The sequence below is a fragment of the Onychostoma macrolepis genome, chromosome 20 (genome assembly GCF_012432095.1).
Source record: "Onychostoma macrolepis isolate SWU-2019 chromosome 20, ASM1243209v1, whole genome shotgun sequence".
NCBI classification, from domain to species: domain Eukaryota; kingdom Metazoa; phylum Chordata; class Actinopteri; order Cypriniformes; family Cyprinidae; genus Onychostoma; species Onychostoma macrolepis.
Genome location: NC_081174.1, coordinates 3,741,378 through 3,756,952, shown reverse-complemented (window position 1 = coordinate 3,756,952; position 15,575 = coordinate 3,741,378). Strand labels below are relative to the sequence as shown.

The 15,575-nt window shown below is 46.6% G+C and overlaps 42 non-coding genes across 42 annotated transcripts; all 42 read left to right on the top strand.

Annotated features, from left to right (window-relative positions):
• The first annotated feature begins 15 nt into the window (after nucleotides 1-15).
• On the top strand, nucleotides 16-88 carry trnav-cac (transfer RNA valine (anticodon CAC)). Its single transcript has one exon. It is a non-coding gene; the product is annotated as a tRNA-Val (tRNA).
• Nucleotides 89-325: 237 nt separating this feature from the next.
• On the top strand, nucleotides 326-398 carry trnav-aac (transfer RNA valine (anticodon AAC)). Its single transcript has one exon. It is a non-coding gene; the product is annotated as a tRNA-Val (tRNA).
• A 122-nt stretch (nucleotides 399-520) lies between these two features.
• Nucleotides 521-593, top strand: trnav-cac (transfer RNA valine (anticodon CAC)). The gene has a single exon. It is a non-coding gene; the product is annotated as a tRNA-Val (tRNA).
• A 497-nt stretch (nucleotides 594-1,090) lies between these two features.
• On the top strand, nucleotides 1,091-1,161 carry trnav-aac (transfer RNA valine (anticodon AAC)). Its single transcript has one exon. It is a non-coding gene; the product is annotated as a tRNA-Val (tRNA).
• Nucleotides 1,162-1,283: 122 nt separating this feature from the next.
• trnav-cac (transfer RNA valine (anticodon CAC)) lies at nucleotides 1,284-1,355 on the top strand. The gene has a single exon. It is a non-coding gene; the product is annotated as a tRNA-Val (tRNA).
• Nucleotides 1,356-1,778: 423 nt separating this feature from the next.
• On the top strand, nucleotides 1,779-1,851 carry trnav-cac (transfer RNA valine (anticodon CAC)). The gene has a single exon. It is a non-coding gene; the product is annotated as a tRNA-Val (tRNA).
• Nucleotides 1,852-2,275: 424 nt separating this feature from the next.
• On the top strand, nucleotides 2,276-2,348 carry trnav-aac (transfer RNA valine (anticodon AAC)). Its single transcript has one exon. It is a non-coding gene; the product is annotated as a tRNA-Val (tRNA).
• A 122-nt stretch (nucleotides 2,349-2,470) lies between these two features.
• On the top strand, nucleotides 2,471-2,543 carry trnav-cac (transfer RNA valine (anticodon CAC)). Its single transcript has one exon. It is a non-coding gene; the product is annotated as a tRNA-Val (tRNA).
• A 238-nt stretch (nucleotides 2,544-2,781) lies between these two features.
• On the top strand, nucleotides 2,782-2,854 carry trnav-aac (transfer RNA valine (anticodon AAC)). The gene has a single exon. It is a non-coding gene; the product is annotated as a tRNA-Val (tRNA).
• Nucleotides 2,855-2,976: 122 nt separating this feature from the next.
• On the top strand, nucleotides 2,977-3,048 carry trnav-cac (transfer RNA valine (anticodon CAC)). The gene has a single exon. It is a non-coding gene; the product is annotated as a tRNA-Val (tRNA).
• A 306-nt stretch (nucleotides 3,049-3,354) lies between these two features.
• trnav-uac (transfer RNA valine (anticodon UAC)) lies at nucleotides 3,355-3,427 on the top strand. The gene has a single exon. It is a non-coding gene; the product is annotated as a tRNA-Val (tRNA).
• Nucleotides 3,428-3,931: 504 nt separating this feature from the next.
• trnav-cac (transfer RNA valine (anticodon CAC)) lies at nucleotides 3,932-4,004 on the top strand. The gene has a single exon. It is a non-coding gene; the product is annotated as a tRNA-Val (tRNA).
• A 238-nt stretch (nucleotides 4,005-4,242) lies between these two features.
• trnav-aac (transfer RNA valine (anticodon AAC)) lies at nucleotides 4,243-4,315 on the top strand. Its single transcript has one exon. It is a non-coding gene; the product is annotated as a tRNA-Val (tRNA).
• A 122-nt stretch (nucleotides 4,316-4,437) lies between these two features.
• trnav-cac (transfer RNA valine (anticodon CAC)) lies at nucleotides 4,438-4,509 on the top strand. The gene has a single exon. It is a non-coding gene; the product is annotated as a tRNA-Val (tRNA).
• A 306-nt stretch (nucleotides 4,510-4,815) lies between these two features.
• Nucleotides 4,816-4,887, top strand: trnav-cac (transfer RNA valine (anticodon CAC)). Its single transcript has one exon. It is a non-coding gene; the product is annotated as a tRNA-Val (tRNA).
• A 119-nt stretch (nucleotides 4,888-5,006) lies between these two features.
• trnav-aac (transfer RNA valine (anticodon AAC)) lies at nucleotides 5,007-5,079 on the top strand. The gene has a single exon. It is a non-coding gene; the product is annotated as a tRNA-Val (tRNA).
• Nucleotides 5,080-5,394: 315 nt separating this feature from the next.
• trnav-cac (transfer RNA valine (anticodon CAC)) lies at nucleotides 5,395-5,467 on the top strand. The gene has a single exon. It is a non-coding gene; the product is annotated as a tRNA-Val (tRNA).
• Nucleotides 5,468-6,082: 615 nt separating this feature from the next.
• Nucleotides 6,083-6,155, top strand: trnav-cac (transfer RNA valine (anticodon CAC)). The gene has a single exon. It is a non-coding gene; the product is annotated as a tRNA-Val (tRNA).
• A 237-nt stretch (nucleotides 6,156-6,392) lies between these two features.
• Nucleotides 6,393-6,465, top strand: trnav-aac (transfer RNA valine (anticodon AAC)). Its single transcript has one exon. It is a non-coding gene; the product is annotated as a tRNA-Val (tRNA).
• Nucleotides 6,466-6,586: 121 nt separating this feature from the next.
• trnav-aac (transfer RNA valine (anticodon AAC)) lies at nucleotides 6,587-6,657 on the top strand. The gene has a single exon. It is a non-coding gene; the product is annotated as a tRNA-Val (tRNA).
• Nucleotides 6,658-6,774: 117 nt separating this feature from the next.
• trnav-aac (transfer RNA valine (anticodon AAC)) lies at nucleotides 6,775-6,846 on the top strand. The gene has a single exon. It is a non-coding gene; the product is annotated as a tRNA-Val (tRNA).
• Nucleotides 6,847-7,084: 238 nt separating this feature from the next.
• Nucleotides 7,085-7,157, top strand: trnav-aac (transfer RNA valine (anticodon AAC)). The gene has a single exon. It is a non-coding gene; the product is annotated as a tRNA-Val (tRNA).
• Nucleotides 7,158-7,590: 433 nt separating this feature from the next.
• On the top strand, nucleotides 7,591-7,663 carry trnav-aac (transfer RNA valine (anticodon AAC)). The gene has a single exon. It is a non-coding gene; the product is annotated as a tRNA-Val (tRNA).
• A 122-nt stretch (nucleotides 7,664-7,785) lies between these two features.
• trnav-cac (transfer RNA valine (anticodon CAC)) lies at nucleotides 7,786-7,858 on the top strand. Its single transcript has one exon. It is a non-coding gene; the product is annotated as a tRNA-Val (tRNA).
• A 617-nt stretch (nucleotides 7,859-8,475) lies between these two features.
• On the top strand, nucleotides 8,476-8,548 carry trnav-cac (transfer RNA valine (anticodon CAC)). Its single transcript has one exon. It is a non-coding gene; the product is annotated as a tRNA-Val (tRNA).
• Nucleotides 8,549-9,164: 616 nt separating this feature from the next.
• Nucleotides 9,165-9,237, top strand: trnav-uac (transfer RNA valine (anticodon UAC)). Its single transcript has one exon. It is a non-coding gene; the product is annotated as a tRNA-Val (tRNA).
• Nucleotides 9,238-9,853: 616 nt separating this feature from the next.
• trnav-aac (transfer RNA valine (anticodon AAC)) lies at nucleotides 9,854-9,926 on the top strand. The gene has a single exon. It is a non-coding gene; the product is annotated as a tRNA-Val (tRNA).
• Nucleotides 9,927-10,047: 121 nt separating this feature from the next.
• trnav-cac (transfer RNA valine (anticodon CAC)) lies at nucleotides 10,048-10,120 on the top strand. Its single transcript has one exon. It is a non-coding gene; the product is annotated as a tRNA-Val (tRNA).
• Nucleotides 10,121-10,355: 235 nt separating this feature from the next.
• trnav-aac (transfer RNA valine (anticodon AAC)) lies at nucleotides 10,356-10,427 on the top strand. The gene has a single exon. It is a non-coding gene; the product is annotated as a tRNA-Val (tRNA).
• A 312-nt stretch (nucleotides 10,428-10,739) lies between these two features.
• trnav-cac (transfer RNA valine (anticodon CAC)) lies at nucleotides 10,740-10,812 on the top strand. The gene has a single exon. It is a non-coding gene; the product is annotated as a tRNA-Val (tRNA).
• A 237-nt stretch (nucleotides 10,813-11,049) lies between these two features.
• On the top strand, nucleotides 11,050-11,122 carry trnav-aac (transfer RNA valine (anticodon AAC)). Its single transcript has one exon. It is a non-coding gene; the product is annotated as a tRNA-Val (tRNA).
• A 122-nt stretch (nucleotides 11,123-11,244) lies between these two features.
• Nucleotides 11,245-11,317, top strand: trnav-cac (transfer RNA valine (anticodon CAC)). Its single transcript has one exon. It is a non-coding gene; the product is annotated as a tRNA-Val (tRNA).
• A 616-nt stretch (nucleotides 11,318-11,933) lies between these two features.
• trnav-uac (transfer RNA valine (anticodon UAC)) lies at nucleotides 11,934-12,006 on the top strand. The gene has a single exon. It is a non-coding gene; the product is annotated as a tRNA-Val (tRNA).
• Nucleotides 12,007-12,244: 238 nt separating this feature from the next.
• trnav-aac (transfer RNA valine (anticodon AAC)) lies at nucleotides 12,245-12,317 on the top strand. The gene has a single exon. It is a non-coding gene; the product is annotated as a tRNA-Val (tRNA).
• A 122-nt stretch (nucleotides 12,318-12,439) lies between these two features.
• trnav-cac (transfer RNA valine (anticodon CAC)) lies at nucleotides 12,440-12,512 on the top strand. The gene has a single exon. It is a non-coding gene; the product is annotated as a tRNA-Val (tRNA).
• Nucleotides 12,513-12,750: 238 nt separating this feature from the next.
• trnav-aac (transfer RNA valine (anticodon AAC)) lies at nucleotides 12,751-12,823 on the top strand. Its single transcript has one exon. It is a non-coding gene; the product is annotated as a tRNA-Val (tRNA).
• A 122-nt stretch (nucleotides 12,824-12,945) lies between these two features.
• On the top strand, nucleotides 12,946-13,018 carry trnav-cac (transfer RNA valine (anticodon CAC)). Its single transcript has one exon. It is a non-coding gene; the product is annotated as a tRNA-Val (tRNA).
• A 615-nt stretch (nucleotides 13,019-13,633) lies between these two features.
• On the top strand, nucleotides 13,634-13,706 carry trnav-uac (transfer RNA valine (anticodon UAC)). Its single transcript has one exon. It is a non-coding gene; the product is annotated as a tRNA-Val (tRNA).
• A 238-nt stretch (nucleotides 13,707-13,944) lies between these two features.
• trnav-aac (transfer RNA valine (anticodon AAC)) lies at nucleotides 13,945-14,017 on the top strand. The gene has a single exon. It is a non-coding gene; the product is annotated as a tRNA-Val (tRNA).
• Nucleotides 14,018-14,139: 122 nt separating this feature from the next.
• On the top strand, nucleotides 14,140-14,212 carry trnav-cac (transfer RNA valine (anticodon CAC)). Its single transcript has one exon. It is a non-coding gene; the product is annotated as a tRNA-Val (tRNA).
• A 237-nt stretch (nucleotides 14,213-14,449) lies between these two features.
• On the top strand, nucleotides 14,450-14,522 carry trnav-aac (transfer RNA valine (anticodon AAC)). Its single transcript has one exon. It is a non-coding gene; the product is annotated as a tRNA-Val (tRNA).
• Nucleotides 14,523-15,138: 616 nt separating this feature from the next.
• On the top strand, nucleotides 15,139-15,211 carry trnav-cac (transfer RNA valine (anticodon CAC)). Its single transcript has one exon. It is a non-coding gene; the product is annotated as a tRNA-Val (tRNA).
• Nucleotides 15,212-15,575: the final 364 nt, after the last annotated feature.

Genomic DNA, 15,575 nt, shown 5'->3' with positions numbered 1-15,575 from the left:
GCTTTCAGAAGGCAGGTTTCCGTAGTGTAGTGGTTATCACTTTCGCCTCACACGCAAAAGGTCCCCAGTTCGAAACTGGGCGGAAACAGAAGGTGGCTTTTGTTCTATCTGTGCTGAAATGGCTGTCTGAAAAGCAGGTGGTCCATGCAGCAAAGGCCTTAATTTCGAGATAGATGAATGCAACTTTTAATGGAACTCTACGCAGACTACCAAGCCGATTGAACTCTGTCCTGTTGTGTAAGCGATTTACTCAGATTGTCAATCTGCTGTAGGGCAGATTACGGTATGAATTTTTCCTTAAAGAGCACTGAAGTGAAATCGTTGAGTTTCTGTAGTGTAGTGGTCATCACGTTAGCCTAACACGCGAAAGGTCCTCGGTTCGAAACCGAGCAGAAACAACTCCTGCCTTTTGAAAAAAGTATGCACCCTTTGCGTCGTCAGTGGGCTTTAGAATGCTTTACTTTTATGCGCGTTTCAGCGAGCGTGCACCTAAAGATTTTGGTCTGCTTACAGAAGGCAGGTTTCCGTAGTGTAGTGGTTATCACGTTCGCCTCACACGCGAAAGGTCCCCAGTTCGAAACCGAGCAGAAACAACTCCTGCCTTTTGAAAAAGTATGAACCCTTTGCGTCAGTGGGCTTTAGAACGCTTTACTTTTATGCGCGTTTCAGCGGCGTGCACCTAAAGATTTTGGTCTGCTTTCAGAAGGCAGGTTTCCGTGGTGTAGAGGTTATCACGTTCGCCTAACACGCGAAAGGTCCTCGGTTGAAACCGAGCAGAAACAACTCCTGCCTTTTGAAAAAGGTATGAACCCTTTGCGTCAGTGGGCTTTAGAACGCTTTACTTTTATGCGCGTTTCAGCGAGCGTGCACCTAAAGATTTTGGTCTGCTTACAGAAGGCAGGTTTCGTAGTGTAGTGGTCATCACGTTAGCCTAACACGCGAAAGGTCCTCGGTTGAAACCGAGCAGAAACAACTCCTGCCTTTTGAAAAAGTATGAACCCTTTGCGTCAGTGGGCTTTAGAACGCTTTACTTTTATGCGCGTTTCAGCGAGCGTGCACCTAAAGATTTTGGTCTGCTTACAGAAGGCAGGTTTCGTAGTGTAGTGGTTATCACGTTCGCCTAACACGCGAAGGTCCTCGGTTCGAAACCGAGCAGAAACAACTCCTGCCTTTTGAAAAAAGTATGCACCCTTTGCGTCGTCAGTGGGCTTTAGAACGCTTTACTTTTATGCGCGTTTCAGCGAGCGTGCACCTAAAGATTTTGGTCTGCTTACAGAAGGCAGGTTTCCGTGGTGTAGTGGTTATCACGTTGCCTCACACGCGAAAGGTCCCCAGTTCGAAACTGGGCGGGAACAGAAGGTGGCTTTTGTTCTATCTGTGCTGAAATGGCTGTCTGAAAAGCAGGTGGTCCACGCAGCAAAGGCCTTAATTTCGAGATAGATGAATGCAACTTTTTAAGGAACTCTCCGCAGACTACCAAGCCGATTGAACTCTGTCCTGTTGTGTAAGCGATTTACTCAGATTGTCAATCTGCTGTAGGGCAGATACGGTATGAATTTTTCCGAAAGAGCACTGAAGTAAAATCGTTGAGTTTCTGTAGTGTAGTGGTTATCACGTTGCCTCACACGCGAAAGGTCCTCGGTTGAAACCGAGCAGAAACAACTCCTGCCTTTTGAAAAAGTATGAACCCTTTGCGTCAGTGGGCTTTAGAACGCTTTACTTTTATGCGCGTTTCAGCGAGCGTGCACCTAAAGATTTTGGTCTGCTTTCAGAAGGCAGGTTTCGTAGTGTAGTGGTTATCACGTTCGCCTCACACGCGAAAGGTCCCCAGTTCGAAACTGGGCGGAAACAGAAGGTGGCTTTTGTTCTATCTGTGCTGAAATGGCTGTCTGAAAAGCAGGTGGTCCACGCAGCAAAGGCCTTAATTTCGAGATAGATGAATGCAACTTTTTAAGGAACTCTCCGCAGACTACCAAGCCGATTGAACTCTGTCCTGTTGTGTAAGCGATTTACTCAGATTGTCAATCTGCTGTAGGGCAGATTACGGTATGAATTTTTCGAAGAGCACTGAAGTGAAATCGTTGAGTTTCTGTAGTGTAGTGGTTATCACGTTAGCCTAACACGCGAAGGTCCTCGGTTCAAACCGAGCAGAAACAACTCCTGCCTTTTGAAAAAGGTATGAACCCTTTGCGTCAGTGGGCTTTAGAACGCTTTACTTTTATGCGGCGTTTCAGCGGCGTGCACCTAAAGATTTTGGTCTGCTTACAGAAGGCAGGTTTCCGTGGTGTAGTGGTCATCACGTTCGCCTAACACGCGAAAGGTCCTCGGTTCGAAACCGAGCAGAAACAACTCATGCCTTTTGAAAAAGGTATGAACCCTTTGCATCGTCAGTGGGCTTTAGAATGCTTTACTTTTATTCGCGTTTCACCGAGCGTGCACCTAAAGATTTTGGTCTGCTTACAGAAGGCAGGTTTCCGTAGTGTAGTGGTTATCACGTTTGCCTCACACGCGAAAGGTCCCCAGTTCGAAACTGGGCGGGAACAGAAGGTGGCTTTTGTTCTATCTGTGCTGAAATGGCTGTCTGAAAAGCAGGTGGTCCACGCAGCAAAGGCCTTAATTTCGAGATAGATGAATGCAACTTTTTAAGGAACTCTCCGCAGACTACCAAGCCGATTGAACTCTGTCCTGTTGTGTAAGCGATTTACTCAGATTGTCAATCTGCTTGTAGGGCAGATTACGGTATGAATTTTTCCCGAAAGAGCACTGAAGTGAAATCGTTGAGTTTCTGTAGTGTAGTGGTCATCACGTTCGCCTAACACGCGAAAGGTCCTCGGTTCGAAACCGAGCAGAAACAACTCCTGCCTTTTGAAAAAGGTATGAACCCTTTGCGTCGTCAGTGGGCTTTAGAACGCTTTACTTTTATGCGCGTTTCAGCGAGCGTGCACCTAAAGATTTTGGTCTGCTTGCAGAAGGCAGGTTTCCGTAGTGTAGTGGTTATCACGTTCGCCTCACACGCGAAAGGTCCTCGGTTCAAACCGAGCAGAAACAACTCCTGCCTTTTGAAAAAGTATGAACCCTTTGCGTCAGTGGGCTTTAGAATGCTTTACTTTTATGCGCGTTTCAGCGGCGTGCACCTAAAGATTTTGGTCTGCTTTCAGAAGGCAGGTTTCGTAGTGTAGTGGTCATCACGTCGCCTAACACGCGAAAGGTCCTCGGTTCGAAACCGAGCAGAAACAACTCCTGCCTTTTGAAAAAGGTATGAACCCTTTGCGTCAGTGGGCTTTAGAACGCTTTACTTTTATGCGCGTTTCAGCGGCGTGCACCTAAAGATTTTGGTCTGCTTACAGAAGGCAGGTTTCCGTGGTGTAGAGGTTATCACGTTCGCCTTACACGCGAAAGGTCCTCGGTTCGAAACCGAGCAGAAACAACTCCTGCCTTTTGAAAAAAGTATGCACCCTTTGCGTCGTCAGTGGGCTTTAGAATGCTTTACTTTTATGCGCGTTTCAGCGAGCGTGCACCTAAAGATTTTGGTCTGCTTTCAGAAGGCAGGTTTCGTAGTGTAGTGGTCATCACGTTTGCCTCACACGCGAAAGGTCCTCGGTTGAAACCGAGCAGAAACAACTCCTGCCTTTTGAAAAAGTATGAACCCTTTGCGTCAGTGGGCTTTAGAATGCTTTACTTTTATGCGGCGTTTCAGCGGCGTGCACCTAAAGATTTTGGTCTGCTTTCAGAAGGCAGGTTTCCGTAGTGTAGTGGTTATCACGTTGCCTCACACGCGAAAGGTCCTCGGTTGAAACCGAGCAGAAACAACTCCTGCCTTTTGAAAAAAGTATGCACCCTTTGCGTCGTCAGTGGGCTTTAGAATGCTTTACTTTTATGCGCGTTTCAGCGAGCGTGCACCTAAAGATTTTGGTCTGCTTACAGAAGGCAGGTTTCCGTAGTGTAGTGGTTATCACGTTCGCCTCACACGCGAAAGGTCCCCAGTTCGAAACTGGGCGGGAACAGAAGGTGGCTTTTGTTCTATCTGTGCTGAAATGGCTGTCTGAAAAGCAGGTGGTCCACGCAGCAAAGGCCTTAATTTCGAGATAGATGAATGCAACTTTTTAAGGAACTCTCCGCAGACTACCAAGCCGATTGAACTCTGTCCTGTTGTGTAAGCGATTTACGCAGATTGTCAATCTGCTTGTAGGGCAGATTACGGTATGAATTTTTCCCGAAAGAGCACTGAAGTGAAATCGTTGAGTTTCTGTAGTGTAGTGGTCATCACGTTCGCCTAACACGCGAAAGGTCCTCGGTTCGAAACCGAGCAGAAACAACTCCTGCCTTTTGAAAAAGGTATGAACCCTTTGCGTCGTCAGTGGGCTTTAGAACGCTGTACTTTTATGCACGTTTCACCGACCGTGCACCTAAAGATTTTGGTCTGCTTTCAGAAGGCAGGTTTCCGTAGTGTAGTGGTTATCACGTTCGCCTCACACGCGAAAGGTCCTCGGTTCAAACCGAGCAGAAACAACTCCTGCCTTTTGAAAAAGGTATGAACCCTTTGCGTCAGTGGGCTTTAGAATGCTTTACTTTTATGCGCGTTTCAGCGGCGTGCACCTAAAGATTTTGGTCTGCTTTCAGAAGGCAGGTTTCGTAGTGTAGTGGTCATCACGTCGCCTAACACGCGAAAGGTCCTCGGTTCAAACCGAGCAGAAACAACTCCTGCCTTTTGAAAAAGTATGAACCCTTTGCGTCAGTGGGCTTTAGAATGCTTTACTTTTATGCGCGTTTCAGCGAGCGTGCACCTAAAGATTTTGGTCTGCTTTCAGAAGGCAGGTTTCCGTGGTGTAGTGGTTATCACGTTTGCCTCACACGCGAAAGGTCCTCGGTTCAAACCGAGCAGAAACAACTCCTGCCTTTTGAAAAAGGTATGAACCCTTTGCGTCAGTGGGCTTTAGAATGCTTTACTTTTATGCGCGTTTCAGCGAGCGTGCACCTAAAGATTTTGGTCTGCTTTCAGAAGGCAGGTTTCCGTAGTGTAGTGGTCATCACGTTCGCCTAACACGCGAAAGGTCCTCGGTTCGAAACCGAGCAGAAACAACTCCTGCCTTTTGAAAAAAGTATGCACCCTTTGCGTCGTCAGTGGGCTTTAGAATGCTTTACTTTTATGCGCGTTTCAGCGAGCGTGCACCTAAAGATTTTGGTCTGCTTACAGAAGGCAGGTTTCCGTAGTGTAGTGGTTATCACGTTCGCCTCACACGCGAAAGGTCCCCAGTTGAAACCGAGCAGAAACAACTCCTGCCTTTTGAAAAAGGTATGAACCCTTTGCGTCGTCAGTGGGCTTTAGAATGCTTTACTTTTATGCGCGTTTCAGCGGCGTGCACCTAAAGATTTTGGTCTGCTTACAGAAGGCAGGTTTCCGTAGTGTAGTGGTTATCACGTTCGCCTCACACGCGAAAGGTCCCCAGTTCGAAACTGGGCGGGAACAGATTTTCTCTTTTTCACAACTGTTCAATTGGCTTTCTGTTGAGGAGGAACTCAACACTACAAAGGCTTTGCGGCCAAGATGCATGAAGACAGTCACTAAAGGTGCAGTTGATGCAAAGATGAAAGTGCAGTCATTGTTGGACCTAAACCTAACCCACACTCGTGCCGTACCCAGCCAGCGTGGATTTCTTCTGTGGAACACGAAGAAGATATTTGTCTGAGTGGCCCTCTGTTGAGTAGCAGCTCTACGCTACGAAGGCCTTTCTTTGCACAGGTGTGAAGACAATTATTCCGCCACACTAGGCAGCGGTAACTGCCACGCCGACAGACTCGATACTATTACCCAGATAATTTGGATGAACAGGTGGCTGGTGCACTCAAAGGCCCAATCTGTGGTATAACATTTTCCAAGAAAAAAACAATTCAATTAAATCAAATGAAAAATCAGCACAATGGAAACGTCCACTGAGGATTCCCACATGGCACTGGAAAAAATGCTTGATTTGCCGATTAAAAAAGAAGTTATTTGCAGAATGAAGAACACAACTCAATCTGTAGTTTGCTTCGCGTTCCAAGAAGCGTGCGATGGAAAGTTCAGACCCTACCCTAGAGTCAGGTTTCCGTAGTGTAGAGGTTATCACGTTCGCCTCACACGCGAAAGGTCCCCAGTTCGAAACTGGGCGGAAACAGAAGGTGGCTTTTGTTCTATCTGTGCTGAAATGGCTGTCTGAAAAGCAGGTGGTCCACGCAGCAAAGGCCTTAATTTCGAGATAGATGAATGCAACTTTTTAAGGAACTCTCCGCAGACTACCAAGCCGATTGAACTCTGTCCTGTTGTGTAAGCGATTTACTCAGATTGTCAATCTGCTGTAGGGCAGATTACGGTATGAATTTTTCCCGAAAGAGCACTGAAGTGAAATCGTTGAGTTTCTGTAGTGTAGTGGTCATCACGTTAAGCCTAACACGCGAAGGTCCTCGGTTCGAAACCGAGCAGAAACAACTCCTGCCTTTTGAAAAAGGTATGAACCCTTTGCGTCGTCAGTGGGCTTTAGAACGCTTTACTTTTATGCGCGTTTCAGCGGCGTGCACCTAAAGATTTTGGTCTGCTTTCAGAAGGCAGGTTTCCGTGGTGTAGTGGTTATCACGTTCGCCTAACACGCGAAGGTCCTCGGTTCAAACCGAGCAGAAACAACTCCTGCCTTTTGAAAAAGTATGAACCCTTTGCGTCAGTGGGCTTTAGAACGCTTTACTTTTATGCGCGTTTCAGCGAGCGTGCACCTAAAGATTTTGGTCTGCTTACAGAAGGCAGGTTTCGTAGTGTAGTGGTCATCACGCTCGCCTAACACGCGAAGGTCCCCAGTTCGAAACTGGGCGGGAACAGAAGGTGGCTTTTGTTCTATCTGTGCTGAAATGGCTGTCTGAAAAGCAGGTGGTCCACGCAGCAAAGGCCTTAATTTCGAGATAGATGAATGCAACTTTTTAAGGAACTCTCCGCAGACTACCAAGCCGATTGAACTCTGTCCTGTTGTGTAAGCGATTTACTCAGATTGTCAATCTGCTTGTAGGGCAGATTACGGTATGAATTTTTCCCGAAAGAGCACTGAAGTGAAATCGTTGAGTTTCTGTAGTGTAGTGGTCATCACGTTCGCCTAACACGCGAAAGGTCCTCGGTTCGAAACCGAGCAGAAACAACTCCTGCCTTTTGGAAAAAGGTATGAACCCTTTGCGTCGTCAGTGGGCTTTAGAACGCTTTACTTTTATGCACGTTTCACCGAACGTGCACCTAAAGATTTTGGTCTGCTTTCAGAAGGCAGGTTTCCGTAGTGTAGTGGTTATCATGTTTGCCTCACACGCGTAAGGTCCCCAGCTCGAAACTGGGCGGAAACAGAAGGTGGCTTTTGTTCTATCTGTGCTGAAATGGCTGTCTGAAAAGCAGGTGGTCCACGCAGCAAAGGCCTTAATTTCGAGATAGATGAATGCAACTTTTTAAGGAACTCTCCGCAGACTACCAAGCCGATTGAACTCTGTCCTGTTGTGTAAGCGATTTACTCAGATTGTCAATCTGCTGTAGGGCAGATTACGGTATGAATTTTTCCCGAAAGAGCACTGAAGTGAAATCGTTGAGTTTCTGTAGTGTAGTGGTCATCACGTTCGCCTAACACGCGAAAGGTCCTCGGTTCGAAACCGAGCAGAAACAACTCCTGCCTTTTGAAAAAGGTATGAACCCTTTGCGTCGTCAGTGGGCTTTAGAATGCTTTACTTTTATGCGCGTTTCAGCGAGCGTGCACCTAAAGATTTTGGTCTGCTTACAGAAGGCAGGTTTCCGTAGTGTAGTGGTTATCACGTTTGCCTCACACGCGAAAGGTCCCCAGTTCGAAACTGGGCGGGAACAGAAGGTGGCTTTTGTTCTATCTGTGCTGAAATGGCTGTCTGAAAAGCAGGTGGTCCACGCAGCAAAGGCCTTAATTTCGAGATAGATGAATGCAACTTTTTAAGGAACTCTCCGCAGACTACCAAGCCGATTGAACTCTGTCCTGTTGTGTAAGCGATTTACTCAGATTGTCAATCTGCTTGTAGGGCAGATTACGGTATGAATTTTTCGAAGAGCACTGAAGTGAAATCGTTGAGTTTCTGTAGTGTAGTGGTCATCACGTTAGCCTAACACGCGAAGGTCCTCGGTTGAAACCGAGCAGAAACAACTCCTGCCTTTTGAAAAAGGTATGAACCCTTTGCGTCAGTGGGCTTTAGAATGCTTTACTTTTATGCGCGTTTCAGCGGCGTGCACCTAAAGATTTTGGTCTGCTTTCAGAAGGCAGGTTTCCGTAGTGTAGTGGTCATCACGTTCGCCTAACACGCGAAGGTCCTCGGTTGAAACCGAGCAGAAACAACTCCTGCCTTTTGAAAAAGGTATGAACCCTTTGCGTCGTCAGTGGGCTTTAGAATGCTTTACTTTTATGCGCGTTTCAGCGAGCGTGCACCTAAAGATTTTGGTCTGCTTACAGAAGGCAGGTTTCCGTAGTGTAGTGGTTATCACGTTCGCCTCACACGCGAAAGGTCCCCAGTTCGAAACTGGGCGGGAACAGATTTTCTCTTTTTCACAACTGTTCAATTGGCTTTCTGTTGAGGAGGAACTCAACACTACAAAGGCTTTGCGGCCAAGATGCATGAAGACAGTCACTAAAGGTGCAGTTGATGCAAAGATGAAAGTGCAGTCATTGTTGGACCTAAACCTAACCCACACTCGTGCCGTACCCAGCCAGCGTGGATTTCTTCTGTGGAACACGAAAGAAGATATTTGTCTGAGTGGCCCTCTGTTGAGTAGCAGCTCTACGCTACGAAGGCCTTTCTTTGCACAGGTGTGAAGACAATTATTCCGCCACACTAGGCAGCGGTAACTGCCACGCCGACAGACTCGATACTATTACCCAGATAATTTGGATGAACAGGTGGCTGGTGCACTCAAAGGCCCAATCTGTGGTATAACATTTTCCAAGAAAAAAACAATTCAATTAAATCAAATGAAAAATCAGCACAATGGAAACGTCCACTGAGGATTCCCACATGGCACTGGAAAAAATGCTTGATTTGCCGATTAAAAAAGAAGTTATTTGCAGAATGAAGAACACAACTCAATCTGTAGTTTGCTTCGCGTTCCAAGAAGCGTGCGATGGAAAGTTCAGACCCTACCCTAGAGTCAGGTTTCCGTAGTGTAGAGGTTATCACGTTCGCCTTACACGCGAAAGGTCCCCAGTTCGAAACTGGGCGGGAACAGATTTTCTCTTTTTCACAACTGTTCAATTGGCTTTCTGTTGAGGAGGAACTCAACACTACAAAGGCTTTGCGGCCAAGATGCATGAAGACAGTCACTAAAGGTGCAGTTGATGCAAAGATGAAAGTGCAGTCATTGTTGGACCTAAACCTAACCCACACTCGTGCCGTACCCAGCCAGCGTGGATTTCTTCTGTGGAACACGAAAGAAGATATTTGTCTGAGTGGCCCTCTGTTGAGTAGCAGCTCTACGCTACGAAGGCCTTTCTTTGCACAGGTGTGAAGACAATTATTCCGCCACACTAGGCAGCGGTAACTGCCACGCCGACAGACTCGATACTATTACCCAGATAATTTGGATGAACAGGTGGCTGGTGCACTCAAAGGCCCAATCTGTGGTATAACATTTTCCAAGAAAAAAACAATTCAATTAAATCAAATGAAAAATCAGCACAATGGAAACGTCCACTGAGGATTCCCACATGGCACTGGAAAAAATGCTTGATTTGCCGATTAAAAAAGAAGTTATTTGCAGAATGAAGAACACAACTCAATCTGTAGTTTGCTTCGCGTTCCAAGAAGCGTGCGATGGAAAGTTCAGACCCTACCCTAGAGTCAGGTTTCCGTAGTGTAGTGGTCATCACGTTCGCCTAACACGCGAAAGGTCCTCGGTTCGAAACCGAGCAGAAACAACTCCTGCCTTTTGAAAAAGGTATGAACCCTTTGCGTCGTCAGTGGGCTTTAGAATGCTTTACTTTTATGCGCGTTTCAGCGGCGTGCACCTAAAGATTTTGGTCTGCTTTCAGAAGGCAGGTTTCCGTAGTGTAGTGGTTATCACGTTCGCCTCACACGCGAAAGGTCCCCAGTTCGAAACTGGGCGGGAACAGAAGGTGGCTTTTGTTCTATCTGTGCTGAAATGGCTGTCTGAAAAGCAGGTGGTCCACGCAGCAAAGGCCTTAATTTCGAGATAGATGAATGCAACTTTTTAAGGAACTCTCCGCAGACTACCAAGCCGATTGAACTCTGTCCTGTTGTGTGCGATTTACTCAGATTGTCAATCTGCTTGTAGGGCAGATTACGGTATGAATTTTTCCCGAAGAGCACTGAAGTAAAATCGTTGAGTTTCTGTAGTGTAGTGGTCATCACGTTAGCCTAACACGCGAAGGTCCTCGGTTCGAAACCGAGCAGAAACAACTCCTGCCTTTTGAAAAAGTATGAACCCTTTGCGTCGTCAGTGGGCTTTAGAATGCTTTACTTTTATGCGCGTTTCAGCGGCGTGCACCTAAAGATTTTGGTCTGCTTACAGAAGGCAGGTTTCCGTGGTGTAGTGGTTATCACGTTGCCTCACACGCGAAAGGTCCTCGGTTGAAACCGAGCAGAAACAACTCCTGCCTTTTGAAAAAGGTATGAACCCTTTGCGTCGTCAGTGGGCTTTAGAATGCTTTACTTTTATGCGCGTTTCAGCGGCGTGCACCTAAAGATTTTGGTCTGCTTTCAGAAGCCAGGTTTCCGTAGTGTAGTGGTTATCATGTTGGCCTCACACGCGAAAGGTCCCCAGTTCGAAACTGGGCGGAAACAGAAGGTGGCTTTTGTTCTATCTGTGCTGAAATGGCTGTCTGAAAAGCAGGTGGTCCACGCAGCAAAGGCCTTAATTTCGAGATAGATGAATGCAACTTTTTAAGGAACTCTCCGCAGACTACCAAGCCGATTGAACTCTGTCCTGTTGTGTAAGCGATTTACTCAGATTGTCAATCTGCTGTAGGGCAGATTACGGTATGAATTTTTCCCGAAAGAGCACTGAAGTGAAATCGTTGAGTTTCTGTAGTGTAGTGGTCATCACGTTCGCCTAACACGCGAAAGGTCCTCGGTTCGAAACCGAGCAGAAACAACTCCTGCCTTTTGAAAAAAGTATGCACCCTTTGCGTCGTCAGTGGGCTTTAGAATGCTTTACTTTTATGCGCGTTTCAGCGAGCGTGCACCTAAAGATTTTGGTCTGCTTACAGAAGGCAGGTTTCCGTAGTGTAGTGGTTATCACGTTTGCCTCACACGCGAAAGGTCCCCAGTTCGAAACTGGGCGGGAACAGATTTTCTCTTTTTCACAACTGTTCAATTGGCTTTCTGTTGAGGAGGAACTCAACACTACAAAGGCTTTGCGGCCAAGATGCATGAAGACAGTCACTAAAGGTGCAGTTGATGCAAAGATGAAAGTGCAGTCATTGTTGGACCTAAACCTAACCCACACTCGTGCCGTACCCAGCCAGCGTGGATTTCTTCTGTGGAACACGAAAGAAGATATTTGTCTGAGTGGCCCTCTGTTGAGTAGCAGCTCTACGCTACGAAGGCCTTTCTTTGCACAGGTGTGAAGACAATTATTCCGCCACACTAGGCAGCGGTAACTGCCACGCCGACAGACTCGATACTATTACCCAGATAATTTGGATGAACAGGTGGCTGGTGCACTCAAAGGCCCAATCTGTGGTATAACATTTTCCAAGAAAAAAACAATTCAATTAAATCAAATGAAAAATCAGCACAATGGAAACGTCCACTGAGGATTCCCACATGGCACTGGAAAAAATGCTTGATTTGCCGATTAAAAAAGAAGTTATTTGCAGAATGAAGAACACAACTCAATCTGTAGTTTGCTTCGCGTTCCAAGAAGCGTGCGATGGAAAGTTCAGACCCTACCCTAGAGTCAGGTTTCCGTAGTGTAGAGGTTATCACGTTCGCCTTACACGCGAAAGGTCCCCAGTTCGAAACTGGGCGGAAACAGAAGGTGGCTTTTGTTCTATCTGTGCTGAAATGGCTGTCTGAAAAGCAGGTGGTCCACGCAGCAAAGGCCTTAATTTCGAGATAGATGAATGCAACTTTTTAAGGAACTCTCCGCAGACTACCAAGCCGATTGAACTCTGTCCTGTTGTGTAAGCGATTTACGCAGATTGTCAATCTGCTTGTAGGGCAGATTACGGTATGAATTTTTCCCGAAAGAGCACTGAAGTGAAATCGTTGAGTTTCTGTAGTGTAGTGGTCATCACGTTCGCCTAACACGCGAAAGGTCCTCGGTTCGAAACCGAGCAGAAACAACTCCTGCCTTTTGAAAAAGGTATGAACCCTTTGCGTCGTCAGTGGGCTTTAGAACGCTGTACTTTTATGCACGTTTCACCGACCGTGCACCTAAAGATTTTGGTCTGCTTTCAGAAGGCAGGTTTCCGTAGTGTAGTGGTTATCACGTTCGCCTCACACGCGAAAGGTCCCCAGTTCGAAACTGGGCGGGAACAGAAGGTGGCTTTTGTTCTATCTGTGCTGAAATGGCTGTCTGAAAAGCAGGTGGTCCACGCAGCAAAGGCCTTAATTTCGAGATAGATGAATGCAACTTTTTAAGGAACTCTCCGCAGACTACCAAGCCGATTGAACTCTGTCCTGTTGTGTAAGCGATTTACTCAGATTGTCAATCTGCTTGTAGGGCAGATTACGGTATGAATTTTTCCCGAAAGAGCACTGAAGTGAAATCGTTGAGTTTCTGTAGTGTAGTGGTCATCACGTTCGCCTAACACGCGAAAGGTCCTCGGTTCGAAACCGAGCAGAAACAACTCCTGCCTTTTGAAAAAAGTATGCACCCTTTGCGTCGTCAGTGGGCTTTAGAATGCTTTACTTTTATGCGCGTTTCAGCGAGCGTGCACCTAAAGATTTTGGTCTGCTTACAGAAGGCAGGTTTCCGTAGTGTAGTGGTTATCACGTTCGCCTCACACGCGAAAGGTCCCCAGTTCGAAACTGGGCGGGAACAGATTTTCTCTTTTTCACAACTGTTCAATTGGCTTTCTGTTGAGGAGGAACTCAACACTACAAAGGCTTTGCGGCCAAGATGCATGAAGACAGTCACTAAAGGTGCAGTTGATGCAAAGATGAAAGTGCAGTCATTGTTGGACCTAAACCTAACCCACACTCGTGCCGTACCCAGCCAGCGTGGATTTCTTCTGTGGAACACGAAAGAAGATATTTGTCTGAGTGGCCCTCTGTTGAGTAGCAGCTCACGCCACGAAGGCCTTTCTTTGCACAGGTGTGAAGACAATTATTCCGCCACACTAGGCAGCGGTAACTGCCACGCCGACAGACTCGATACTATTACCCAGATAATTTGGATGAACAGGTGGCTGGTGCACTCAAAGGCCCAATCTGTGGTATAACATTTTCCAAGAAAAAAACAATTCAATTAAATCAAATGAAAAATCAGCACAATGGAAACGTCCACTGAGGATTCCCACATGGCACTGGAAAAAATGCTTGATTTGCCGATTAAAAAAGAAGTTATTTGCAGAATGAAGAACACAACTCAATCTGTAGTTTGCTTCGCGTTCCAAGAAGCGTGCGATGGAAAGTTCAGACCCTACCCTAGAGTCAGGTTTCCGTAGTGTAGAGGTTATCACGTTCGCCTTACACGCGAAAGGTCCCCAGTTCGAAACTGGGCGGAAACAGAAGGTGGCTTTTGTTCTATCTGTGCTGAAATGGCTGTCTGAAAAGCAGGTGGTCCACGCAGCAAAGGCCTTAATTTCGAGATAGATGAATGCAACTTTTTAAGGAACTCTCCGCAGACTACCAAGCCGATTGAACTCTGTCCTGTTGTGTAAGCGATTTACTCAGATTGTCAATCTGCTTGTAGGGCAGATTACGGTATGAATTTTTCCCGAAAGAGCACTGAAGTGAAATCGTTGAGTTTCTGTAGTGTAGTGGTCATCACGTTCGCCTAACACGCGAAAGGTCCTCGGTTCGAAACCGAGCAGAAACAACTCCTGCCTTTTGAAAAAAGTATGCACCCTTTGCGTCGTCAGTGGGCTTTAGAATGCTTTACTTTTATGCGCGTTTCAGCGAGCGTGCACCTAAAGATTTTGGTCTGCTTACAGAAGGCAGGTTTCCGTAGTGTAGTGGTTATCACGTTCGCCTCACACGCGAAAGGTCCCCAGTTCGAAACTGGGCGGAAACAGAAGGTGGCTTTTGTTCTATCTGTGCTGAAATGGCTGTCTGAAAAGCAGGTGGTCCACGCAGCAAAGGCCTTAATTTCGAGATAGATGAATGCAACTTTTTAAGGAACTCTCCGCAGACTACCAAGCCGATTGAACTCTGTCCTGTTGTGTAAGCGATTTACTCAGATTGTCAATCTGCTGTAGGGCAGATTACGGTATGAATTTTTCCCGAAAGAGCACTGAAGTAAAATCGTTGAGTTTCTGTAGTGTAGTGGTCATCACGTTCGCCTAACACGCGAAAGGTCCCCAGTTCGAAACTGGGCGGGAACAGATTTTCTCTTTTTCACAACTGTTCAATTGGCTTTCTGTTGAGGAGGAACTCAACACTACAAAGGCTTTGCGGCCAAGATGCATGAAGACAGTCACTAAAGGTGCAGTTGATGCAAAGATGAAAGTGCAGTCATTGTTGGACCTAAACCTAACCCACACTCGTGCCGTACCCAGCCAGCGTGGATTTCTTCTGTGGAACACGAAAGAAGATATTTGTCTGAGTGGCCCTCTGTTGAGTAGCAGCTCTACGCTACGAAGGCCTTTCTTTGCACAGGTGTGAAGACAATTATTCCGCCACACTAGGCAGCGGTAACTGCCACGCCGACAGACTCGATACTATTACCCAGATAATTTGGATGAACAGGTGGCTGGTGCACTCAAAGGCCCAATCTGTGGTATAACATTTTCCAAGAAAAAAACAATTCAATTAAATCAAATGAAAAATCAGCACAATGGAAACGTCCACTGAGGATTCCCACATGGCACTGGAAAAAATGCTTGATTTGCCGATTAAAAAAGAAGTTATTTGCAGAATGAAGAACACAACTCAATCTGTAGTTTGCTTCGCGTTCCAAGAAGCGTGCGATGGAAAGTTCAGACCCTACCCTAGAGTCAGGTTTCCGTAGTGTAGTGGTTATCACGTTTGCCTCACACGCGAAAGGTCCCCAGTTCGAAACTGGGCGGGAACAGATTTTCTCTTTTTCACAACTGTTCAATTGGCTTTCTGTTGAGGAGGAACTCAACACTACAAAGGCTTTGCGGCCAAGATGCATGAAGACAGTCACTAAAGGTGCAGTTGATGCAAAGATGAAAGTGCAGTCATTGTTGGACCTAAACCTAACCCACACTCGTGCCGTACCCAGCCAGCGTGGATTTCTTCTGTGGAACACGAAAGAAGATATTTGTCTGAGTGGCCCTCTGTTGAGTAGCAGCTCTACGCTACGAAGGCCTTTCTTTGCACAGGTGTGAAGACAATTATTCCGCCACACTAGGCAGCGGTAACTGCCACGCCGACAGACTCGATACTATTACCCAGATAATTTGGATGAACAG